This window comes from Mustela nivalis, assembly GCF_964662115.1.
Source record: "Mustela nivalis genome assembly, chromosome: 5".
Lineage (NCBI taxonomy): Eukaryota > Metazoa > Chordata > Mammalia > Carnivora > Mustelidae > Mustela > Mustela nivalis.
In genome coordinates this window covers 18,532,709-18,560,281 of record NC_139024.1, presented here as the reverse complement: position 1 = coordinate 18,560,281, position 27,573 = coordinate 18,532,709, and the positions used below count along the sequence as shown (strand labels likewise).

Here is a 27,573-nt window from a genome sequence, read left to right as displayed (position 1 = left end):
ACCTTCACAGGGGCACGTGGGTGGCTCAGTGGGTTAAAGCCTCTGGCCTTCAGCTCAGGTCATGATCCCAGGGTCCTGGCATCAGGCTCTCTGCTCAGCAGGGAGACTGCTTCCTCCTCTCTCTCTGTCTGCCTCTCTGCCTACTTGTGATCTCTGTCTGTCAAATAAATAAATAAAATCTTAAAAAAAAAGAACACCTTTATAACGAGATAATGCTCTAAAAGTGTTCCCCAAATTAACCGCTCTCTGCTGTGGTTACTCCAATCATTATTCTGGCAACCCATTCCACTATCAAGATGTTTAATTGCAAACAATAATGATAAACTTCAAATATTAAGGCAGCTACTTAAAAGTTAAATGTGTTATGTCATAGGCCTATGTTTTTAGAAATCCTTGGCAGCTGAACTTGGTTAGATGAAACTGAGTGGTTACAGATTCACCATCTCAGCAGTGGAAGCCTTCTCTAGTCAGGCTTTAACAAGAGACACTTCCAGAAGTGCTTTCTTAATTTCTCTTTGACTTCTTGAATATTGTTTAAAGTATCAGTTAGGTATGCCACTGTTGTCATTGAGGTTAAAATACAATTTAAAAAAAATCTGGTAGGTGGTTTCTGGAACTTATTATGTAAACAAATGAAAAGGAAAAATATGGGTAATTTTCTTACATCATGGATTAGATCAGACGCTGAGATTAATGACGACTTATCTAAACTCAGAAGACATGCAATTAAATGCTCAAGAATAGGGACACCTGGGTGGCTCAGTGGGTTAAGCCACTGCCTTCGGCTCAGGTTAAGATCCCAGAGTCATGGGATCAAGTCCTGCATCGAGCTTTTTGCTTGGCAGGGAACCTGCTTCTCTCAACTGCCTCTGCCTGCCTCTCTGCCTGTTTGTGTGTACTCGCTTGTTCTCTCTCTCTGGCAAATAAATAAAATCTTTTAAAAAAATGCTCAAGAATAGAAAGCACTTTACAGTTCATAAGATGAAGTTGTTTCTACCAGCATAGTAACTTAACTGAAGCACATGCTTTAAACTCACCAAATACATTACTTCCCTCAATGTTTACAAGGTCAAAGCCAGACATCAGCCACAACCTGAAGTGTATTGAGTTGCTCTGAACAACTTTTGGATGGATTGCTTCAAGAAGCAGCAGGCTGGTTCCCACTAAGACCCCTGGGGTGTTCCATACACATGTGTACTTTGAGAACCAAGTGTTTAAGGACAGTGTTACTATTTTTTTTTTTTTTAAGATTTTATTTATTTATTTATTTGAGAGAGAGAGAGCACAAATCGGGAGGAGAGCGAGAAGCAGCCTCCCGCCTTGCAGGGAGCCTGATGTGGGGCTGGATCCCAGGACCCTGGGATCAGGACCTGAGCTGAAGGCAGAGGCTTAACTTACGGAGCCACCCAGGCCCCCCTAGGACAGCATTGCTCTTAATCCTTCAGATGAGCAGCCTAACAACAACCGTTCTTTACGCAAGGTATACAGCTCCTGATGCAACTGTTCTTGTTTCCACTGTCTTATCCTCTATTCGGTCCTTTTACCCTCTATTCAGTTTAGTAATTGTGGCCGTTATACTTACATTTTAAAACATGATGTGACACATGATATGGGAAACCGCCACTTAGTGACTGATGACTGACAGCATCGGACTGGCATTAGTGCCAGAGCAGTCTTTCCTCGGTCTGCCTCCAAAACCCCTACAAAGGCGCGGCGTTGGCTTGTTTTTGGCCTTTGCTTTCTTTCACTGCCTGACATATCAATCAAACCACTCGGGGGGCTTCTAAACTCTTTCAGTGTCTATTTTTACCAGACGCATTAACTAGAGCTTGTGTTTATAGCATCAATGATAATTTCAAGGCTATTTTACAAACCAAATGTTTTGATCTTCATGATAAAGTGACATGAGACGAGGAAACAGGCATGAAGACGTTATCTGATGTGCCTGCGTCACTTGAAGCTAGTGTCCATACAGGGTACTGCCGTCCTGACTCTGAATTTGGGCTCACTTCACCCCCATCGCACTTCACCATTTGTTGGACTTACGTGGGAAATTCTTTTCACTAGTTGTGTGATTTTTACATATATTGGCCAGACCCTGAATTTTAGCTTCCTTGTCGGTAAATGGGGGATAACAATACCTAAATCATAGAGTTACTTTGATGGTTAAATGAAATGGTATATGTAAAATAAAAATTCTAGAATAAGGCAAGTGCTTAAAAATGTTAGTCCTTCCAATCCCCTCTTGTTGAGTCTTTACCTAAAGCTAGCTCCTTTAGGTCTACAGAGGACCTCTGAAGTTACTCTGTAGTAGTAGGCCAGGAGAGCTGAGTATATTACTGTATCACTAGGATGGCAACACTTCATTGAACCAAGGATTTATCAGTCATCTACTATGTCCAAGCACAGTGCTAAGTACTACAGATGCACAAAGAAGTAGCAGCAGCCAAGGAATTTTGGCAGTGACAAGAACCAGACTTGATTTTCTAGAAAATAAAGATACTCCAAGAGGAGCTAATCTGCCAAGTTTAACAGGACTTTTTGAAAATTCTCCCAAATAATTTCAAATAGAATAAAATGATTTAAAAGCTTATACATATTAGAGTTTACTTTTGAATGGCCCATTTAGCCAAACCCCAAAGTGTTCTTTTTATAGGCAGTGGTCCTGTGTTCAGACCATATTATGACAGGGGGTGAGGAAAGGAGCGTGGAAGAGCCAATCTCAAAGGGACCTAGGAAAGAAAAGCTTAAAAATGTGTGAGGTGTTTTGCTTTGTTTCCATGACTTGAGTCACCTAGATTATAAAATACCCTGGGGCAAAACTATCCATTTGGTATTTTCTCTGTCTTTCTCCTTGAGTGCCTGGGAACAGAAATATTTGCTGAGTTGAATTTTAGCCTCTGAGTCAAACCAGACAGACAACCCAAAAAAAGGTAATTATAATTTCACCACATTTGGATGAGCCCATAAGAAAAGTATTTATAGGCAACTAAAACATGGCACATTGAAAAGATTTTTCAAGGTCAAGGCTAGTGAAATCTCAGCATAATTTTGTTTGCTATACATTGCAACGTTAGCAACAGTAAGTCATGTATGAGGCAATGTGCAGTGCGAAACAATGCAGTGTTTAAGGTCAGACAAGTTGGCTCTCATTCTGCCTCTTCTTGTGATTTTAGGCCATGACCAGACCTCTCAGAGCCATAGATTTCCTCCTTTTCGAATGGGAATAATACAATCTACCTTATGACATCATTGAAAACCTTAATTGAGATGGATTATTACATGTACGCACAGTAATTATTTGGTAACAATTTTTGAGCGTCAAATACATATCAGACTATTCAAAGCACTTTTTATATAACTGGTTTAAACTTTACCATAACTCCAGGGGATGGATGTATTAATTATTCCCATTTTAGAGATAAGGAAATGGAGGCACAGAGAGTTTTTTGAAGAACCTTGCCTCGGCCAGTTACTAGCTGGCTGAGTGGGAGCTCGAGCTCAGGCTCAGGCAGTCTTGCTGCGGATCTGTGTTCTCACCGTCTTGCTTCGTCCCCTTGCTGGCAGAGCAGCTCATTACCTGCCCACTACGCCTCACCCTGGATTCTGGTATAAAAAATTCAACAGTTCCCACCTTTCCAGAAATAAATAGTTACACCGAGGACGCAGGGCACATGCATAGGGAGAGACAAAGGCATACACAACACAAGATATCAAACGTCAGAGCACAGTGTAACTACAAGTTCTATGGCGGGTTCGAAGGAAGGACATAACTGGGATGGAAAATCGGCAGGCACGCTTTTTGTGATGTAGGTGGAACGTGACTTAGGTCTTAGAGGAAAGGCAGAACTAAAACCAGGAAGGAGGATTTGGGAAAGTTATTTCAGGTAGCCGAGACAGCAAGGGCAGAGACGCTCTGTGTTCGGGAAATTAGGCTTGGTGTCAGTGGGAAGGTTTCTACATGGGATCATTGAGACTGGAGAGCAGGAGGTACTTTAAAGTCATTTTTTAGAACATTTGAGAAGCCCAGAGAGGAGGAAGGACCACTCATGGAACAGCCACCAGGGGTTTCTGAAAGGCGGAGTATCTGCGCGGACGGTGCCATGTCATGCCAAGTAGGGCTTTTCCAAAGGCTGATGAGGCGGCAGATGTGTAACCCATGGGGTGGGAGGACCGAAAGTTCCATCACCGAGAGCATGTCAGTCCTCAGGACACATACCTACATTCAGACACTTCGCAAGGGTCCCGCGAGGATTATCTGCTCGGTGGATGTTCCATGGCCTCTTCTCACCGACCTCCGGTCCTTTTGGCTTGTTCCCTGCTTGTTAGCACCTGTAGGTAGAGATGGAGCAAAACTGATTTTCCAGTTCGTCTTTTATTTTTTTATTTTTTAATTTAATTTAATTTTTGTTGTTATTGTTGTTGCTGTTCCTCAGTAGCAGTGGGTAAAAATATGTTATGGGAAGAAGTATATTTTGGGTGATCAGATTTCCTTCTTTCTTTCTTTTTTAAAGGGTGTTTCCAGGGCCTTTATTAAACAATTTGCAGATGAATAGCAGAGCTTACATTGGAGCCTAACCCTGGAATATGGAACCCTTAATTCCCTTGGATTAGAGATGGATTTGTAAGTTGGGGACTGCCCACATGCACTTGCAGATAATGTTCCTGCAACAGAACCTTTTTTCTGCGATTGAAGTTTTTTAGGTGAGAGAGGTTAAACGTACTCTCCTTAAAGATGCCCACATTGTGTAACTCCAGACTGTCTTTTATGTATGTATGATGATTATCCATACAATCATTTTTACCTTTCTTTCCTACTACTTGAATATATTAAGCACTTGCTGCTTCTTCCTAAGTTGAATATAGAACACTAAGAGACCTGAGTAATTCTCTAGCTGCAGAGTACATGTTTGGCTCTGAAACTAGAGTGTTGTATTAGATTAAAAAAGAAAGAAGGAGATGAGAAAATGAAACAGACTGCAATGAAACAGGTTTGCAATGCCAAACTTTTTTTTAAAGGAATATTTCATTGTTTTTTTCCTCAGGCTATTATTAAGAGTATATATGACCTCTAAATAGATTGCAGGACACAGTCCCAATACATCATTATCACTAATATATATTTAATAATAGATATAAAGATTATTCTGGTCCCAAATGGCCAGAGTATTCATCTTTTACACACACATACTTTTCTAATATTTATTTAATAGTAGATATAAAGATTATATATTTAATATATATTATAGATTATATAGATTATATATTTAATAGTAGATATAAAGATTATTCTGGTCCCAAATGGCCAGAGTATTCATCTTTTACACACATATACTTTTCTTAAGAAAAAAAGATTTATGTATTTATTTTAGAGACAGAGCAAGAAAGGCAACTGGGTAACTCAGTTGGTTAAGCATCTGCCTTCAGCTCAGGTCAGGATCCCAGGGTCTTGGGGATTGATTCCGGCATCAGGCTCCCGGCTCAGTGGGGAGCCCACTTCTTCCTCTCCCTCTGTTGCTCCCCAAGCTTGTGTATGCACTCTCTGTCAATAAATAAATAAAATCTTAAAAAAAAAAAAGTGAGAGCGAGAGCAAGAGCGTGTGGGGGGAGGGGCAGAGGGATAAGGAGAGGGAATCCTAGGAAGACTCCACAGAGTATGGAGCCCGATGTGGGGCTCGATCCCAGGCCCCGGAGATCATGACCTGAGTTGAGATCAAATGGCAGATGCTTAACCAACTACACCACCCAGGCACCCCACACCCACATCTTTTTCAAGAAAAAGACTTTAAAATTGTATACACTATGCTAATTGCCAGCTACCAAATCTCTTGTATCTCTTCTCTGATTAACACACTTTCATATGTTATGTCTAGTTCTTCCACTTGAATCCCATTCTCCACCTCACTATCCCAGCACTGCCCAAACAGTTCCAGAGAAACCAGAGAACTCGTAGAAAAAAAAGTACATTCGGTTTTTTCAGGACATGGCACACATCGGTAGTGGCTACTTTCCAGCCAGAAAACCAGATCCATTGCTTGTGAGAACCTCTCACGTGCTCATACGCTGCTGACCTCAATGTGAGACAGAGGAAAACAAAGCCTCAACCACTCTGCTTCTCAATTTGTTTGAGAAGCTAGAATTATTTCTAAAGTTCCCAAATAAACAGAAATCATTATAATTATGAATAATTAAAATGCTAAACTCAAGAGGGCACTCAACATTCGTTACACTGCAGAACTCATCCCCTAAGGGTAGTACCTTCAATTAGTTCAGTTTTTACAACAGAAGAAAAATGTGACAGTCAGTAATTGCAGGTATTTAGCACAAAGAACAAAACAAGCTAACTTGCTTTTACATCACTCTCTCTCAGCCAGCAGGGGCACTGCTCTCTTTTGGATTTTTAATGTCTATACTAATTCCAGGACACAGAAAAGCAGTATTTGGCAGGAGAGCAGAACAACATCCCGCCTTCAAAGTGCTAAGGAGATGCACTTTGGCTTTATTCACTATTTGGAATAAAGTAGAAGGTATCATATAACAATAAATAGTTTCAAAAGAGAATCTTTTAAAAGATACTTTACCTCCTGGGGATAAAAATGTATTATATGTTTATATAAAAAAAAAGATACTTTATAAAACTTATCGATACATTTACTCAGCCTACAAATGTTTATTAAGCACTTAACCATGCATCATGGTTCATGCTAAGTGATAGTTACATTGCACTATAAAAACTAGTCAACGGTTATTTTTTTAAAAACATATACCAATTCCATAGAGAAATCTGAACATAGCAATATATTTTTACATTCTGACAAATATAAAGTTTGAAGTATATTGTTACTGTATATAAAATGAAGCTATCCAAAGCATTATTCCTCATTATCCTTGAAGTTGTAAAAAATTATTTTAGTTTAAAAAATTAAATCACAAGTTATTCAGATTTTTCTTCCTCTGAGGCTCCTCTATGAAAAGCATAATTTTTTTCTTACAAAATATTCCTATTTTTTTGCAATAATAAGCACTATTATAATGACTAGGGTTTTTCTTAGATTTTTAAAGAACTAAAATTCATGTCTTTAGTTTAAAGTTTAAAATTCTTTAGTTTAAAGAACTAAAAATGTCATGTTGGAAATGGTTTAGCAATGAGTAACTACAGTTTTGTATCTAAGAGAATGTAGCAAAGCAAATTTTTTTTCTCTGAATCAATTTCAAATTAACAACAATGACCCAAGAAAGGGTTATCTGCCACATTGGGGAGATACATTTTGTCTTTCATTTAAGTAGAGGAAAGAATTCATTAGAAGTGTGGTGCGAGTAGTTTCAGAATGATAAATCTCAAGTCACCAATTCCACTTTTAATGATTAGTTGCCTGAGTCTTGTATTTAATTAAAATGGTTATTTTAAATGCTTATATTTAATTTACAGATAATTAGCTGAACCTCAATGTTACTGCTTCATCCATTTTGAAATTAATTAATTTATAAAATAGCTCAAAAAGTGCTGTAAAATTTTAATATTAAGATAAATCAGGGTTCCTCTGCATTTTGCGTTGGTTTCAGTTGTAACTCATAATGAGCCATTGGTGGTAGGTATGACCGCAGGGTATCCAGAATGGCTAATATGTAGTAGAACCCAGTATTGATATGTCACTACCATTTCCTTTGTTACACATGATATGTACTTTAACTTCTTAGGTAATAAAAGTTTATATCATCAAGGATATGACTGTTTTAACTTTAAAGAGATCTAAATTTTAGAAACTAATTTTGGCTTTAATTCATTTAGGAGGAACCACTGTTTTTAGCAAACAATTCCTAAGTGTGCAACAACTGGTGTTAAAAAAAAAAAAAATCTTTGAGTCAGTCTGACCATGGAACCAGAATGTGTTTTCAAGGAAATGTTCTGACCTTAACTTTTTTTTTTTTTTTAAAGATTTATTTATTTGACAGAGAGAAATCACAAGTAGACAGAGAGGCAGCCAGAGAGAGAGAGAGAGGGAAGCAAGCTCCCTGCCGAGCAGAGAGCTCGATGCGGGACCCGATCCCAGGATCCTGAGATCATGACCTGAGCCGAAGGCAGCGGCTAAATCCACTGAGCCACCCAGGCGCCCCTGACCTTAACTTCTATTTAAACACACAACATAGTTTATATACCTAAGGAACCCAGAGAGAACAGGTGGTAACGCAGGACCAGTTTTCCCTGGCTTACAGAATAGGAGGAAATTCTAACCCCCCACAAGAACGACTGAAGTGGGTTTCCTGGTGCAATGAGCAACAGCATCCATGCGCAGCCTACTCCTTGGGGTGCTGCTCTCAGCTGTGCAAATTTGTCTATTAATGATATTGCTGTCATTTATTAGTTAGTAAATAGGTGTTGACACTGACCTAAATGCCTCCTGAGCCGGTTTCATTAGGCCCATTTTACAGGTGAACGAAGTGAGGCCTAGGGAGTCTAAGGCACCTGCCAAGGGCCATGTAATTAGTGGTGATGGGGGCGGATGCAAAACCGCGCTCCATAGCTCTGAGTCTCACTGTCCCAGCTCACCAGCTCAGAGCTCCAACAGAAGCATTTTCAGTTGTGAGATGCTTACCACCAGCCCTGCTACCACAGCAAAATACCTCTCCCCTGCAATCATAGTGCGAGTGAATTAAAAGACAAAGGCAACACATTTGACTCAGCTATTAGGATTTAAAATCTGGCGCTCCCAATATCAATCAGTCTTCTCTCATATCAATCTGCACAGAATTTTCTGGTATTTCATTAAAACCTGGTCTGCGTCTCCTACTCTCCAATGAACCCTCCTAGCGGCGGAATCTGCTCCTACCGTTCTCTGATATCAGCTCAAAACTCTTGCATCCCTCCCACTCTTAAGGAATTTTAATTCTGGGCAGGCTCAGCTTCCACGTGAAATGAAGTCACACTGACTGTTTCTCTTCTTTTCACACTAGTACAATTATGTGGCCTTCCAGGATGCCTTAAGCTATACCGTATCTCAATGACCTCAACTGCCATCTGTTTCTATTTCTTTCAGCCCTTCTCCCTGGTACCCTAAACAATGAACGATATCCCCACTGGAGAGTTAGACGTAGTGCGCTCTCTGCCAAGGATGTGGGAGACACATAGAGATACCCCTCCTATTTCAGTAAGATGATACGAGTTTGTGATCAAAACCAATGAGCTATTGATTTTCAGTTTGACATTCAAACTATCCACCATTATCCTAATTCTGGAAATCCCCAGAAGATCCAAAGCTTTGGCTCCATCACAGATTAATCACAACAGGGAAGTACTATGTGAGGAATGAGGAGAGGGAGACAGACAGGCGCATCTGCTTTGTCAATCTTGCTAAGGCCTTTAAATGCCATCTGTTTTCCATTCTTTTCTGGCTACCATCTTTCCCTAGGTTAAAAGGTTTTCCAATGACTGTGGAAAAAAACCTTGAAAACTAGTTTGAGATTTTAATTCTGTATTTCATCTGCCAAAGAGTGAACTACAGTTAGCCTCAGCAAGTGTTCCTAATAGATAAGGGAGTTGTTGCTTCACATAAAATTACACTGAGTCTAACGGTAGACATAGGCAACCATATCATCTTCATAGTATCAGAAGTGCGAGTAAGTCTGAAAGGCATCCATTTTGAGGAGGGTCTAAGCTACTTTTATTTTACTTCAAATAAGGGTTATCATGGAATAAAACTGATAATTCTTTGGGGGAACAATTTTTGGAACATTAAAAAAAAAGTATGAAAGCGTAAATGAAACTGACGGTTGTGACTGGCAGTAAGTTCGGGCATTTTGGGTTCTTTTGTGTTTGCTTTGGAATGTTAAACAGGTCGGGTTCTTTGTAAAAGAAAACATTTTATTCAGAACATTCTCCCATGAAAGCCCTCTTTGACAAAGTGTCATTTTTTGATATATTAGTACATGTCTGCCCACATTTTATATTCAAAAAAGGCAAGCAATGTTTTAACAACTTTTGACAAGCGTAGGGAATTAAACTTGCACAGAATTGGCTCTAAGTGTAATGCCATAGCCTGATACATTTTCTATTTTGTACTTCTTCCTCGGAGACAACAACATTTTTAATTATATTAATTTCTGGTTGAAAAAAAAAACCCAGAAATTAAAGGTGTGTAATTAGAATAGGAAACTTTTAAGTCATCAGTAAAATATGTTTTAAGCATACAATCTAAAATGTGTTGAGAAAAAAAGCTACAGAAACAGTAGTCAGTTAATTATAAGTATGTAACAGGAGCTAAGTCAAAGAATTTTCTAGAAAACTGGTCAAGCAATCTCAAGAAATTTAGCTACCTCTTAATTAAACTTAGAGGTTCCTTACCAGATCATAGATTTCAAAATCAAATCATCTTTGGTTTTTTGGCAATGCAGGCTCTGCCTAATGAAAACTTCTCTTTGATACCCAATGTACCTCAAGGCAACAACCCGCCCTTTATCCTGTGTCCCTCTATGACCCCGCATGACTGTTTTCTGGCCTCTTCTGTCTCTCCTACACCCTTGCTCATTCATTCATCTAGAGCTTCTTTTAATTCCCTGAGTATGTCAGGTTCTTGCTCTATAACAATCAGCTCAGCTAATTTCTCCTTTTCTTTTTGAACTCAGCTTAGAGGTCACTTTCCTCATGAAGATTTCCCTGACAACTCTCTCTCTCAGTGTATTTTCTTTAGCTCCTGTAGAATCCTGTTCTTTCCAGACTAAGTCCTTGTCATACAGTGATGTCACTGCCTCCTTATCTCCCTGGATGGCCAACAGAGTAGAAGCTCCATGAAGGCTAAGACCATGCCTATCTTGTTTACGGTTGAATCTCTAGCTGCTTAGACAAGTGCTTGGAATATTCTAGATGTTCTCAAACACTTTGTTAAACAGTTTAATGACTCCTTTGAGTGAAAAGTTCATATAAGACAATATATACATTTTCCCTTTTGGTGATAACACACATCATTAAATATAACTACTTTAAAAAATGTATTGATTTATTTGAGTTGGCGTGTGTTAACGTTAATGTTCCCATTTGATTATGTCATCGAGCTGGAAAAACAAGTTTCACACTTGGGTCCAAGGGCTTTCTTACACCACTTCTCTCTACACAGAAAGTACAAAGTGGGTAACAGGAGCCACGGAAGAGTGTTAGACTCTGGAATGCCATGCTAGGATTTGCGTTAAGATAACAGACTTCTGATGGCAACCGTAACAGTAAACTGAAAGGGGACAGAAAGGATTTATGGAGAATAATGTATAACATCTGAAAGAACAGAAAGTCTTGCTTTGTATCGCTGTGTCATTACAATGTGGTAACTTCTGTGGGGGGGAATGGGGGTGGGGTGCTGTGACTGGAAAAGGAGAATAGTTAAAATCAGGACCGATGAGCCAGTCAGGGGAATGGAGCTGGAGGAAGAGGGCATCTTATGAATATTGTTATTAGATAATCAGGAGCTGTAATAATCAATATTCTTTTGAAAGGACCTTAAATCTAATGAAGCAGCTGTGGATAACTAAATTATGATTATGACAAATCCAGGGAATTGGTTCAGGGTTCTTTGCATCCAAAATTCAAATAAGTAATCAAAGTGAAATTGCATTAGCTGACCTCCTCAAACCACCTCTGAAATACAGGAGGCATTTATAAAGAATACCCCAACCAAGTAACAGCATGACATAAGTGCTTCCATATTTCACAAACGCCTTTGGCTAAGAGGGTGGGTGGATGGAGTTGGGTGTGGGCCGGCGGGTATGCAGGGAAGGACACAGAATGAAGAGAAGGAGCTCTTACAAAGAGATGAGTGGAACTCTAATTTTTTTAAACTGTCACAGGAGCACTTCTCTTAAGTCAAGATTAAAAATGCAATGAGCTTACGGAATATTAGTTTCCATAGCAAAAGTTATATAAACAAATTTTATTCCCATATAAATTACTTAACACAGGTGCCACTGGCTTTATAGATTAATGTTGGCACTGACCGGCCGTCTTATACAAAAAAAGAGTCTCTCTCTGTATTTTTTAGCCTTCAGCCTTCATTATGTGTCTCTTTAGTAAATTCTTATTTCTTCTTCTGCAATATATTGTAATAGTTTACCAGGAATAAACATGGAGTTGTTTTCATCTGCTCCCTTCGGGGTTTCCCGGGGCCATCATGTGGATGGTAAGCAGCAAACAATTTCAAGGACAATAACAATGATGAATAAATTAAAGCTCCGTTCACATAGTTCCCATCAAAGAGTTACATTTGTTTTACTGAACTGTATTTTCATCTCAAGGACTTCGCCCCACCCCCCACCTTCATCCCTTTCCAAAATGCTTCTTTATAGCAATTCTCATTTCAAAAGGGTGCTTCACATTCATTCTGAGGAATTTAAGTTCTTCACACTCTTTTCCGGCAATATGCTTTTTATCAGATCAGTAAAAACAATGTGAAAACACCTGTCACAGCAATTTCGAATGTCTATCATCTACCAAATTATCCATAAATGATCTCTGGTTGCAAGGTGGTCCTTGAATGAAGGACTTTTTCAGGAGAGATGAACCAATGCTGCTGAAAATATAAATGGGTACATTGCGAGAAAAAGCCACTTGTAGCATTTGTGGAAACTTACAGCTTTTATTTTTATCGCTAATCAGAACCAAGAGAACATTTCTGAAAGAACTAATTTTGCTTTTCATTCACCCAGAGCATTATATATACATGCACGCCTACTCTTAGGTATAGACATTACTCAACTTAACTCCGCAGGGTTGCGGCTGGAAATGGAGTCAGACTGGTAACAAAGCATTTCCTGAATGCTTACCCAGGGTAAATGATAAAATGTCTACCCATTAACCCCGCCTCCCGCCAAAACAAAGAAAGGGGTAATTGTTGAATATGTACAGCTCTGGGTTTTAAATCTACTCTTTATTTCTACATACCAACTCTCTTCTGTGGTCTGAACTTGCATGCTGGTTACTGTCAGGAACTGGTGGCTCCCGGGTGATTCTGTTGTGCGGCCTGAGTTGAGAATCCTGCTCTTATGCCTTCTGCTTGGCAATTTCCCATTTTTGTTGCAGTCACCTGTGTGCATCTGCTTCTCCCTCTCTAACAAGTAATCCCTTCACCAGGGCTCGAACGTTATATTTTCCTATTCCACCCCACCTTCTCTGCTCAGAACTTGCACCACAAATTTACTGTGTTTCGAACAGGAGGTATTACACATTTTAACATCCAGATTTTTTTTTTTAAGATTTTATTTATTTATTTGACATAGAGAGATCACAAGTAGGTAGATAGGCAGGCAGAAAGAGAGAGGAAAAAGCAGGCGCCCTGCCAAGCAGAGAGCCCGATGCGGGACTCGATCCCAGGACCCCGAGATCATGACCTGAGCCGAAGGCAGAGGCTTCACCCACTGAGCCACCCAGGTGCCCTAACATCCAGATTTAAAGAAACAAGTCTGTGTATCAAAATAGTGTTTACATTTCTTATCTTAAAAAACAAAAACAAAAAGAACCCCAAAACATTTGAAATAGCTAAGTCTTCTGACATGGGGTTGTTATTTTATGGGAAATAATAAAGGTATGAAGAGCAATGGAAAAATACATCCTTTTACTCCTAGAGTCAGTGTATTTCAGACTTAAACCTATGGGAACATAATGATGGTGTATTATAATCGTTCTAATATTCCTAAAGGTTTGACATTTTTAAAGAGCGTTTATAAGATTCAGATGGGGCTCAGGCGAATCTAACCCTCCTAGTGCTGTTTTGTAAAATGGTAGCATGGCTAATGACAGCAATACCCAACCCTCAAAAAGCAATAAAGAACTCTTAAATGTGCTTTATTTCTAACTATGGTGACACCTTACAGTACTCTTTGTCAGCACTGTATTGGTTTCACAAGAATAAAAACAAATACTGAGGTCTTTACTCTGAAATCCATTTCTAGAATTTATCTTACTAACAAAGGACCTAGTCCTGTGAGAGGTGTTCTCGTTTTATAAAAAAGGAATTTCTCTTATTTGCTATTTGAAGGGTTATCTTTATTTGGCCCTGTTAATTTGTAAGCGTGCATTGAAAGCAACAAACTCTAAAATCATACCTTCCCATGATCCAGGTGATAAACCAAACAAAGGAGACTTAACTGAAACAACATTACTTTTCTTTCATGGGCAAAACTGGTACACATATGCATTTACATGGGAAGAAGAAAAGAAATCCTGAACGTTTTTAAACATGAAAAGAATTTTGGACCAAGTCCAATTTGTTTTCGGCATTGTTTCTAGTGGTTCTTTATTGACTGAAATTGTGTATTCGTTGAAGTTTTGCAAAAACACTTACTCTTACTTTTCCCTTTCTTTTATTTAGGCAGAAAACGATGGGCAGCTTATCTCAACACTTCCCTTAGCTATTTTGATTTTGGATTGTGTATACATGAACTCAGGGTGCCTCAAAATAATAAAGGAAAAGAAGGTATATTTCCAAAGCAACAAAGAAACAACTTGTTTTACTACGCTGTTACTGTGAAGTGTCTTGGATAATGGGTTTTTAGATCTGAGAAATGGCTTATGAATCGTAACCAAATCCATTTTCCAATCAGCCCAATGACAAAAGAATGAAAAACACAACAAATAGCATGGTAAATGGCCACTAAACAAAACAAAATCCATTCTGCAATTATTTATGTAGCCAAGGTCTCCACATTTTAGCTTGCCTTCTGAATCAGGAGGGAAAGATGTATATAAAAAGGAGATCACACATACACCCCGAGGCTAAGGAGGTTCCCCGAACTGACTTCTACAGACTTCCACAAGTGTTGAGAAGGGGAGCTGGCTACACCAAGGGACCCCTTTCCGAAAGGATCATTGTGAAGCTTTAATTTCCCAAATTGTTTAAAAATCTGTTTTCCTTCTTGCCAGGCTGAGGTTTTTTTTGTTTGTTTGTTTGTTTGTTTGTTTTGTTTGTTTTCCAGAAATAAGATTCAGGAAAGCAAATGAAACATTATGGGACAATGGAAAGATCCAGGTAGACCTCTTTCTAGGACAAGAATACTGTCTTTATATAAAGCCTGTCTTTCCAGAGGGGAGAGATGAAAGAGAAGAAAAGCTTTTAGAGAATAAGAGTGACAATAGCTTTTTGCAAGATGCCATGTTAATAAGGGTCCTTCATGCATTTTTGAAAAAGAAATGAGCAATATTTATCATACCTGTGACAAGCTATTTGGCAGCCTATGTTTCCTTTGTCTCTTTTTACATGTATTTATCTATTACCAGAAACTGTGTGAGTTGCCCAGAACAAGACCTTTTTGTATGTGGGACATGGCTGGGGACTCAAGCTCAGGTTCTTGCAATTAGACTCATTAATGCCCTAGGACGTGAGCTCCACGAGAGTGGAGGGTTTTTTGTTTGCTTGTTTTGTTTTGTCCATTTTGCTCACTGCTACATCTCTCGTACCTATAATCTTGCCTGGCAGATAGTATGTATGGAGTAAATATTTGGAGTAGGAACAAATGAATGTAGACCAGTTTAGACTTCAAATTCTCTGGCATTGGCTACTACACTTAGTTACCAATTCAAGAAGATATTAGCCTGTACTAGACACTGTGCCAAATACTAATCATTTAATTCTCACAGTAGCTATGTGATAAAAGCATTATTATCTCCATTTTAGGATGTATAGTGAGGTACTGGAATTAGAATGAGGCAGTTAAGTAACTTGCTTAAAGTCTTGCAACTTGTAGAAGGTAGAGAAAAAAGTTAACCTAGCTAAGTCCAAAGCCAAAGCTCTTACTCACTATGCCAAATCCTGGTTCAGTGTTCCTTGGTTGATGACTCTGTCCCCCACACAGTCTTAGTCTTGTCTTTATTCTGATCCCTGCTCTTATCTAAACTCTGCTCTACCTCTGGTCTTGGGATCCTGCATTGGGCCTCATACAGGCTTTGCTTCAACATTCCAACCTCCCCAGTCCACTACTGTGGTGTTGTCTTAGCTTGGGATGCCACAACAAAATCCCATAGACTGAGTAGCTTAAGCAATTTGTTGTAGCACAGTTCTGGGTGCTGAAAGTCTGAGATCATGGTGCCAGCAGTCAGGTTCTGGTGATCTCACAGATAGCTATCTCCTTACTGTGTGCCCACATGGTCTTTCCTGGGCGCATGCACATGTAAAGAGAGAGAACTTTCTCTCTCTTCTTGGAAGGACACCTATCCTACTGGATTAGGACCGCAATCCTTATGACCTTGCTTAACTTTAATTACCTCCTAGAAGTTCTACCTCCAAATACCATCACACCGGGGACTACGGTTTCAAATTATGAATTTTTGAGGGATATAATCCAGTCCATAGCAACTGTCCTGAGCTAAACTGTCTGGGACAGTAACACCAAATACACTCCATTTCCTTGCTTTGAACCACATGACTCACTGTCATACTTACACTGTCATCCTCTTTTGTTACCTTTTCTGTCCTTGCTATGTTTGCCTCAGTTATCTAGAGATTAACTATACATATTTCAGTCAAATATGGACTGGATTTGAAGAACTGTTCAAATTCAAGTCACGCAATCTTCCAACAGTAATCCATCACGGGGCTCCCAGATCTTTCCAGAGTCTTCCAGAGCATTACGGAGGTAAACAGAGACATAGGGTCATACACTTGAGTGCCAACCCTCCTCCTAGCTGATTGACAGAGAGAACATGGTAAAATTCACAAAAATATATATTCGAAAATATTGTTTGTCTAAATCTACCAAATCATAGATCCTTCCTGCTTCCCAAAGGGAAATTTCATAGATACCACGTGGCCTAACTGTGTCTAATGCTCATCGTAACAATGCGCTATTTTCCTTTGTAGCACTGAGAATCTGTTCTGAGTGGACAATGACCACAGGGTCAATACAGCCTTAAATGTTCCTTGGGATATCCTGACTATTTCTTGGAATTTTCTAATGAGACCTCAGAGTCAGAAAGCATATTCTAACCTAATTATTACGAAGTTTCCTTACTACAGGGGGGGGGGAAATAAAAGAAGAAGACTTCCACAGTCTCTCTTGGTAACAATAGCCTTGTTCTTTGAATTTGTAGCAAGCTTCTCTTGGGGTGGCTGTGAATCCCATAGACGAGTACAAGAACATGGTTTCAGGACCCCAGCAAGATTTCAAAATACTGCTGTAGATCTGACTACAGAAGACATGACTAACACGTGAGTCCTGGTGCAGCAGTGCGAACGTTAAAAAAAAAAATAGAGCTTTCTTGGTTTGATAAAATAAGCATTCTTTTTTCAGGGAATTCAGGGGTCTGATTTTGTGTGTGTGTGTGTGTGTGTGTGTGTGTGCACATGCTGTCTTAAATTACAAGGTTCCTCCGGAGGGAAGATACTTCTTTATATGTTTCATTAGCATATACTTCTTTATATAATGTTTCATTAGCATCAGACACAATAGTATGTTTTCTATGTATGATTGAAACTTTTAAAATATAAGTATCCACAGTAAAAGCAAAGTCACGATTTAAAACAGGATGAGAATGTGTGTAAGTCAAATATATATTGTAGTATTTATAAGCATTCCTTGGAAATATTGTAATAAGTTATCATCATTAGATTTTCACATAATCACTGATGAATATAAAATTTAAATTATTTATTTTATAAATAAGAGACTGATCATCCCTAAGTGGGTATCAGGTGCTAAATTTAGACAATACTACAAAATTCAAATAGAAAAAGTAATTATTTTTTGCAATAGTTTCTTCTACCATTGAACAAAGAAAATGAAGTTTTCTATTGTTGGGCAACACCATGATAATTACTTTAATTTGTTTAATTTAATCTCAGCTTCTCTATCAGGCCAAGCTATACACTTTTCTATAATTACAGAGAAGAGTTCTATATGAGAAAACTTGGAGATCTGAGTTCCTGCTTTAGCTCTGGCATTAAATAGTTTTGAGACCTGGGGCAGACTGGTAAACCTTCTGGAGCCTGCGTTTTCCTGGCTGCAGGAGGAAGGGCTAAGGTAAGAATAGATGAACTTGTGCCAGAGAGCTCCTAACAGGTTCTCTTGGTGGCTCCAGGTCGTTGTTCTATTACTAGAGCCAATAAAGTTAACCTCCATGAACAGAGAAAATAGCGAAGGTTACTCCAGGTGAGAGAGCTATCTTTTACGTGGTCACAGTGGCTAGCCTTGCCATTATTAAACAGAATGCTCCAGGTGGCATCTCACAGTTAGTGACTCTAGCCCAACAGATGCCACATTGGATGGTTCCTTACTCCTCCCTGAAATTCATTACTCATAATGACCTTTCACCAACTACTGGGGTTGGCACAGACCTCATTAGAAGGGCACTTTCCCATTCTCTCAGGGTTCATATAAGATAAACAAGAAATTTAGGTTATAGCATTTAGCACAATTAGTAGTTATAGTTACACATCTATGTAATTGTATCCTATCCCTCTTTAGGGTGTAAATTCTAAGACAACTAAGACTAAGCTGTTTTTTTTTTTTTTTCTTCCTTTTAAAAATTTGGTCTTTATTTTTTTCAAGGTGACAAGTGAACATATCTTAAAGAGACAGGTGTATGGGGCTTGTTAGGGAAGACAGTCTCTCTCTACATACTCCAATGCCATTTTCACCTCTAAAACAGCTACTTTCAATTTGTCCAGCTGAATATTTTGGTGTTTTTTCAGTGGTTTTATAAATATCATGCTTATATTACTTTCTCTTGAGTTTTTAGTTTTAAAACATAGAATAATGAGTTCCCTCTTGGAAGAGAAGACTTTGGTTCTCTTCACACTGTCCTGCCACATGGACCACACGAACTCTTACCACACAGCCTATGAGCCCATTCTCCCAACGCAGACCAACAGTGATTGTTGAGTTTTATCATGAAATACTACTATGGATTATTATGGGTTCTCAGCTGAGTCATGGAGTATACTATTTTTGTGGCCTCCTTTATACAAATCCTGACTCGACTGAGTAAACTAAACTTGTGTAGTTTGTTTTCAATAGTTTGAGTCTTTTAATCCTAACTTTTTCTAATTGTGCAAATCTCTCCATGTGTTTAAGTATATTAGGAATTCTGTCAATTTTCCTCTTTTGGAGAAATCTTCTAGAGCCTTCTGTCTGGTTTCATTCTAAACAAGTTGCTACACAGATATATCCTGGAATTTCCAAAGTTCCCTTTTGGATCATTACTTGTGTTTCCTGATTCTGTAAATCCCTTGTATCATACTTTTTTCCTTCTTTGGTGAAGTACATCCTCCAAAGGCTTTTTACAAAAAGGTACATGTAAGGTAGAGTTTCCTGAATCTTGTATATTTAAAAGTATAATATTGTGACGTACAACTATCCTCACAAATAATCAATAGGTCGCTTGGTATAGATCCTAGATTAGAAATGATTTTCCTTCTAATTTTTGAAGGCAGTTAGTGTCTTCTAGCTACCCAATATTGCTGTTGAGGGGTCTGATAATTATAAGGATACTATAGCCAATCTGTGAAATCTGTATTTTTGCTTTGGAATTTCTTAGGATTTTTTTTTGTCTTCAGTGTTATAAAACATCTCAATGAATGTGGTTTATTTTTATTCATCGTGCTGGGCACTCCATGGCCCTCTCAGTGGGGAAACTCATGTTAATTCTGAGAATTTTCCTTTGATGATTTTTCCCCTTCATTTAAATTTTTTTCTCATACTGAGAAATTCTTAGTATTCAGAAGTAGAATCCTTAGACTAATTTAAAAAAAATCTTCTCTCACATTGTCCATCTCTTTAATCTTTTTGCTGTATTTGCTGGGAAAATGCCTCAGTGTCACCTTCTAATCCTTTATTTTAGTTTTTCCTATCTGCGATTATAATTTTGACTTCCAGGCATGTTTTTTCAGTTGTTCTCTGAAAGTGCCTGTTCTGTAAGCACACTCTTCTCATTAAAATGAGGCCAAATCTTGTCTTATCTCTTCATATAATCTCTGTTCCCTGAAGGGTATTACTGTTTGTTTTTTGGTCTGTATGTCAAATTAGATGCCTTCCATAAAACATGTGTTGATGTATTGTTGTCTACTCACAAACAAGAGTGAAGAGCTTTTGAGCATACAGAAATTGGTCAGTCACGCTCATTACTCCAGGGTGACCTGGCTGGGCTATTTCCTTAAGCAATTCCTTCCCCAAAGATTCATCAAACTTCCTTGGAGGATTCTGATTGCCAGGGTTCCGTGAGTCCAGGGACCAAGGCTGCGGATCTCAACATTCCACATGCGGATTCTCACTTAAATCCATTATTTTTAGTGTGGTACTGCTGTTCTCTCTCCCCCCTAATGTTCCCAAGTCCACTGACTCTCTGTTTTGCCCTAATCATGGAAAAAACTTAAGGGTTCTGACTGCATGGATGAGTGAGGGGATCTGGAGGGTGTCTAGTGTTGCTCTTAGTGATCTTCCTCTATGAAGCTCATGTTCACGTCCCAATTCCAGAGATATACACAAAGGCCATTTCCTGAGCCTTTGGGAGGGCTTTGGTGGAAATTGCATCACTTTTAGCCTCTGCCCACTGCTGGTTTTAGGATTCAGCAGTTTTGGTCTTGCTAAATCAGTTTCTACGTCTATATGACTTTCCAACTTAAATGATTTATTGCTAGTGTCATATTCCCTGCTTTTGTCCTTATACTTGTGTGCCTTTAAACTAATTGTTTTTCACTTGTTTCATTAGGGTTTGGAAGGTAGTTAATACACCATAACTACTATGGTCACCATGGCATCCTCATCAGCGAGGACAGTGCTTGGCACTTAGAAAGCCCCTCACAAATATTTGCCAACTAAGTGAAGGAATCATCACCACACGTGATTCTTTTCATCCTCCTCATATAAATGAGGGCCTACCAATTGAACAAATTCTCTGTATTTGTTCCATACAGATGTCTCCAAATATTTTGAGATATTAAATATCTGTTGCTGTTCTAACATGAAACCATGTATGGAGCTCTTTGGTCTCCTAGAACATTCATTGTTGAGGTGAAGATACTTCTTTTTGGGCGCTAATGCATCATCTAGACTAGAACTGAATACCAGTCTCCAACAAGGACAAAGAACTCTGGGGCTGATATTGCCATCTGTCCTCTTTCCACTTAACATGTATATTAGTTGTTTGAGTAGATTCTTGGATGGTAAAGGTCACTTTATTGCTGCCCTTTGAGTACGGGGTCATCATGAATAACCCCCAACTGCAGCTGTGGCCAAAGAGAAAATGACTTCAACTGTTGACAAATGCTCTTGGTCCAGACCTACTGGTGGTCTAATCTCATTAAATATAGAAAATATGGGACAAAGGAAAACATGGACTTACAAAAGGATCCCAGTGCATACAACCTGACACATTTTCTTCCCCTGAAAAGAAGTTTTTCAAAATGTATATTCCACAAACACTCTGACGTGATCTCTCTTTGGCTCCCCCTCTGTATGTTATTTTCAGTTACAAAGCCATAATTATGATAAGGTGAAAATATCCTGAAAATTCATCATTACTGTCCTTCAATCCTGCCTTGTTGGTTATTAACACGCATACCACCCCTATGACAATAAGTGTCTTGTTTTTGTTAGAGTGATCCCCAAACAGGCCCCATTGAACTGCATTTATTCCCACTGAAATAAATGTCATGTTAGGGACAGAGCAAGACAACATGAGAACCACATTTAATGAGAATCAGTCTTGAGTAACTGCGAGGCTGTGAAAATAAAACAACGGATGCTGGCTCACGGCTGAGCCTTTATCTCCACTTTCACGCCAGCGGTAGGTAGAGTGTGGGGAATCCTCAGCGCTCAACCCTGCTCCATCAAACCCCCACTCACTCCAGGACCCACGGCTATCATCTGTTGAACCCCCACTCACTCCAGGACCTGTGGCAATCAAAACCTGGGGTTTGACAGTTATTCTGGGATGTGTGTGGTGGGGACTATTTTTGGAGGAAAAGCTTGGTCCTGCCCACTGTGGTTCCCCAGCCCATCTCCCTCGTAGGCCCCTGTGACCATCTTTGAAGCATGCTCTCTGAATACACCCCTTAATTTCTGTGAGCAAAATATAATTCTCTTTCCATTTGGTTATCATAAGAGCACATGTATCTTTGCAATAGGCACTTAAATTTCAGTTCCTTCCAAAGGCCTCGAAACCTTGCCTTCTGCAGGCAAATTCTTCTCCAAAGCAAAAGGTGGCATATAATTTTCATTATCTTCTAGAAATGATAATCTGTTCTTCAAGAGAGAAAACAGGTTTGGGGTGCTAAATTCAAAACCAAAGTTTGTCGTGTCATCCTTGCATAAGAAATAACATATTGAGTATTAAATAACACAATGGATATTATTTTGGATATTGGTTTTAAAACTCAGAGAAGTGTTTTCACCTTCAGTAAGGGCAGGGCACAGTATTATAACAATTGTGGAAGGAACTTCTGTTGAGATCTCATGTATTCACATGGATTTCTCCATGGCCTGCTGGTGAGGACTGTAAATACTCTCTAAGTCCTGATCACATGCCAGACACTGTTCTAAGCAATTACATACATGAGCTAATTTAATCCTCCCAGTACCTGTAAGAGCTAGACACCTCTTATCATCCCATTCTACAGAAGAGGGAACTATCTCAGACAGGCAAACATCTCGCCCCACATTCTACTGCAAAGTGGCAAGAACACCAGGTGAACACCTGTCTATCTAAGATACACTCCACTCATTTGGGCCTACTCTTTAAAAACAAGAAAACAGGGCGCCTGGGTGGCTCAGTGGGTTAAGCCGCTGCCTTCGGCTCAGGTCATGATCCCAGGGTCCTGGGATCGAGCCCCGCATCGGGCTCTCTGCTCAGCAGGGAGCCTGCTTCCCCCCTCTCTCTCTCTGCCTGCCTCTCTGCCTGCTTGTGATTTCTCTCTCTGTCAAATAAATAAATAAAATCTTAAAAAAAAAAAAACAAACAGGAAAACAAAAAGCATATTACTTCTTTACTTCTTTCGGCTAGGATTGTTTTTGGGGGGGTGGGGGAAGAAGTTGAATAGTGATAAGTTCAAAATTAAACTCCAAGGCCAGGGTCTACAAGCTTGGAATTATAAAGTGCCAATGAAAAGGACAATATGCAGCAGCAAGGGTGACATTCCATTTCTGAAGGTTTAGGAGACTGCCTCTAGGCTCGGAGGGAGGGCCACAGGTGATTCAGCTAGAAACCTCAGAGTTCTATAATTTGGGAAAAATTGGGCCCAGGGTTATAGCTTTTACCCTAGGATTACAGAGTAATGATGAATAAATCACTCCGATGTCAATAAAACATATATGCTATCACAGTTCTTCTTTAACAAGTTATATCACAAAGGGCGCCTAGGTGGTTCAGTCAGTTAAGCAGCCAACTGGATTTGGGCTCAGGCCATGATCTCACGGGTATCGGGATGTACCCCCGCGTGGGGCTCCACGCTGAGCACGAAGTCTACTTGTCCCTCTCCCTCTACTCCAATCCTGCTCTCTCTCTCTCTCTCTCTAATAAATAACTAAAATCTTTTTTAAAAGGTTATATCATGAGCTTCTATGCCACAGAAGATGATCTGATTATTTTTTTGTCCATATCCATAGTTTCCATAGAAGATTATTATATATTAAGTTGTTTTTTCTTCCCTTTAAAAAAAAAAATTAACCTGATAGAATGGATATATCTCTTCTTTTTCTTTCTTTTCTTCCCTCCCCCCCCCCCCCCCAGATTCTATCTGCCAGCATCACAGCAGTATTAATGGAACCAGGACTAAGTGGCTAATGGCCTGCATGCCCACCCATGAAACACACTGAATCAGCAAGCTCCTATGAATCACTAATGTGTGGGAGAGTGGTGATCAAAGGTACCCACTTCCCGATGTAATCAGCTTTGTTAGAGGAGCAGACACATAAACGAACAATGCCTGTGTAGTATGGTGCAGGATAAAAGAGAAATACAGATACGTGGTGGGGGGTGGGGGGGAGGGAGAGAACATGTATGTGTGCATGTATGAGTCACAGAAGCTTTGATAAGGAAGGAAAACTACTCTCTGTGGAAAAGTCAGGGAAGTCCTCAGAGACAAGGTGATATATGAATCCTATTTTGAAGCATAAATAGCAAATCACAAGATGGTCCTGGTAAGCAAAGGTGTTACTGATAAAGGGAAAACCTCATGAAACCCAAGAATGAGCTAATATTCATTACGTCATTTCATACACAGGGTCTACATGACAAACTTCGGGGCCGGGGGACTCCAGTGGCTGGGAAGTAAGCACGTGTGTGAGGTAACGTCACATGGAGCTAGGAAGGCAGACTCTGTCATCGCTCTGCTGGACGTGAACCCAGCACTGACCTTGAGCAAGTTCCTTATTAACTTTTCTGTGCCATGATTTCTTTATCTAGATAACAGGGTAAATAGCAATACCTAAATAGTGTTTTGGGGGTTAATGAGGTTGTATTATAAATCCCTTAGTAAGTTTCTGGCACACAGTAAACACTCATATTATTATTATTATTATTACTACCCCAAAGAAACAACTAATCCTTAAGTAATTCATATCACTATTAAGATGAAATTTCCTCCATATGTGTCCTCATGCAAACAATAAGCAATATTAGATTATGCTTATAGATTCCCTTGGACAGGTCCTCCCTTCTCTCAGTTAGAAAGCTACTCCTAGAAGGCAGCTTCCCAACTCGGGAATTGTGAGTGGTGCCTGAACGGCTAGGTCATAGCTCACGCAGGCATTCAGATCTAATTTATGAAGTCAAATGATAAATGGGAACACACACACACACACATACACACACACACACACACACACACATGCAAGAAACGCATACTGTCCCTAAATACTTCATGTATAGATTTTAGAAAGAGAAACGTATTTATGTATTTGTTGAGACATGTAAGGTCTTCGGGGAGATGAATCATGTTGAGAAGAACAAGTTCTCATTTAAGCCAAATAACTCAGAAATCAATCCTCTAATTTTAATTGATTTAGACATCTTAGAGGACTAAATTTTGGCATTTGAATGGGAGAAAGACGTGACAAAATTTATTTTCTAAAAACTGCTCCTTCTACCTTAATCATATTAAATGATCGTGATCACTTCAAGAGACATTACTGAGAGACACAGGAAAAGTTCGCAGGACACACAACATTTACATTTAGATTCCATATTTCATTGCTTTCCATGTGAAAGTTTTAAGTCATTATAAGTTTAGAAAGCCACTCAGGAATGGCTGTTCGGATGACATGAACAGGTTTAATTGGACCCAATTCCTCCAGAGCCAAAATTTAGCAGAACCGAGTTCCATAGTTAGGAGATCTTTTCTAGTCCCTAGATCAGGCCAATTTGTTTTTAGGATCTCCTATGTTTAGCTTGTGAGTTGGGGTTAAGGTGGGGTGAACAAAGGAGTATAAATATCTTGCCTCCATCTGTCCTTCCACTGAGCGGGGCTTTTGTGACAGAATAAGACAGTACATTCTTTAAGTAACTTCTTTTACTGTATTCTTTCTTTGGGTTAACTTTTTACTCTAAAATGGCAAATAGAAAACAGACTGCCCAAATTGCAATGACAAAGCCAAAGAAGTAGGGAGTGGCCCTTTAGAAAATCTCCCTTTCTGGCTTACAGCTCAAATACTAGCGTCTTTCCTAGCACCTTTTAGCTAGGCTGAGACACCACAAAAATATCCCAAATTCCATGGAATTGAGTATCTGCCTATAAGTGGCAGTCACTAGGGACAGGTTTTAGTATGTATGCTGATAGTACACTACTATGTGAGTATTTTTTTGAAGTTGCCTGTTTAATGGTGTTTGGAAAGATAGTTTTTTGTTTTTTTTTTTAAGGAGGGGATTTGGTATCAATAGCAAGGAGAGAGTCAAGTCCCTGCGAATTTGTAAATGAAAAAGAAATATTTAACAAGAGGTAAGGAAGGACTAACGGAGGAAAAGTTTTTTTGAAGGGCAAAGTAGTAAAGGTGTAAGGTTCTTTTTTTGGTGGTTGTGGCCTTGGAAAGAGAAGATAATTTTAGCTACAGGAGACAGCAGGGAAGCCCCAGGGCTCCAACCAGCTGGCCAGGAACCAGCCAGTTTGGGATGAAATGAATTGGGACTTCTCCATTCTATGGAACACTCAGAGTTAATGGAGAAAGGCAGGAGGTTATTTTAAGGGATAATTAGCACACCTTTTCCCCCCACACACCAGCAAGGCTAACATGACAAGTGACTGGTCGGGCTGTATAAAGAAATCCAGGGATAGCTCTAAAAATGCCCCCAAAATTCAGTGCAAAATTAAGAAAATTACAGAAATGACTGAGTTTACTTGGAAGCATTCTCTATTTATTGTGGACTTTGCTTTGCAAATCATGGGGATTTAGAAAGATTTAGTAGAAATTACAGATTAATGAAAATAGCTACTTGGTACAATTCTTATTTTAAAGAAAAGAAATGCATAATGAGGTAATTATGGGTTGTATACCTAATTCTCATGGTGCCCTATGCCCGAGGACACCAAAAAACCTGTCTATGACAAATACAGCTGTGCCTCCTATCTCCAGGAGCAGGAAGGCTTAGTGCCCTCAAGCAGTGAACTGGCCTATAAAGGCTTGCTTTTAGACTAAAAAAATATTTTATGGACTTAAAACATCAGGTGTGATTTCAGATAGATGCCTGGATGCTTCTAAGATACAAAGTGTCCAGAGTGGAATTGAGGAAATACTGGTGGAGTAAAAAACATTAAAATAATAAAATATTAATGCCATTATTACCACAGTGGGAAAAGAGGAATATAGAATGTTTATATTTTAGCCTAACACATACATAGGGACATAAAATATCATAGCATGCACAAAGACAGGGACAAGAGCAACACAGCATACACCAAAATAAACAGGGAGAACAAACAACAAATTAAAAATTCAAGTGCAAAACTAACGTAAGTTTGGCAATAAGGGCCAGGTATTATGACACAACACATACACCCACTCTTTCTGGAATTGGTCAGGTTTGTATTAGGTCAGCATGGCGTTTTCCAGTGTGTTAATCTGAAGAATACTGGTCCCATGAGATACTTCATTTAAAAAAAAAAAAAAGTTCTATGGTCAAGTATATTTGACCATAGAGAAATTGACATTGTGAAATATTGCAAAACGCTTTTCCCTTGGAATGTTATAATGCATGCGAGCAAATTAAAAGCCCTGAGAAGTCCTATAGTAAAGGATTGTTTATTTTCAGTTTACACCAAGAGCTCACCATTATAAGGACAAATAAAAATAAAAAACAAGAGGTTTAATTCTTCTTCCTGTCCTTTTTTTTTCCCCAAAGAGTGTTTACTTTAGAAAATTTATAATTGTCATTTCTTCTCTCTTTATTTTATTTTTTAGGAGATGCATTTATTTATTAAAGAGAGAAAGAAAGAGAGGGAGAGAATGAATGTGGCGGGGGAAGGTCAGAGGGAGAAGGAGAGAGAGAATCTCAAGGAATCTGACGCAGAGCTTGATCTCACAACCCTGAGATCATGACCGGAGGCGAAAATCACAGATGCTAGTTAAAGGTAGGATAAACTTTGTGTGAAAAACAGTGCTGTCAAGTCCTCTGATTTG

The 27,573-nt window shown here is 39.1% G+C and overlaps 1 protein-coding gene across 4 annotated transcripts in view; it reads right to left on the bottom strand.

The window, feature by feature from the left end:
• HS3ST5 (heparan sulfate-glucosamine 3-sulfotransferase 5) overlaps nt 1-27,573 on the bottom strand; it is a 271,581-nt gene that overhangs the window by 99,989 nt on the left and 144,019 nt on the right. For 3 of the 4 annotated variants that reach the window (XM_082730922.1, XM_082730921.1, XM_082730923.1), the window contains one exon: nt 4,220-4,332. The gene's annotated coding sequence lies outside the window, so the exon portion shown is untranslated. The remainder of the gene's footprint in view (nt 1-4,219; nt 4,333-27,573) is intronic. The other variant, XM_082730924.1, reaches the window with a different exon arrangement.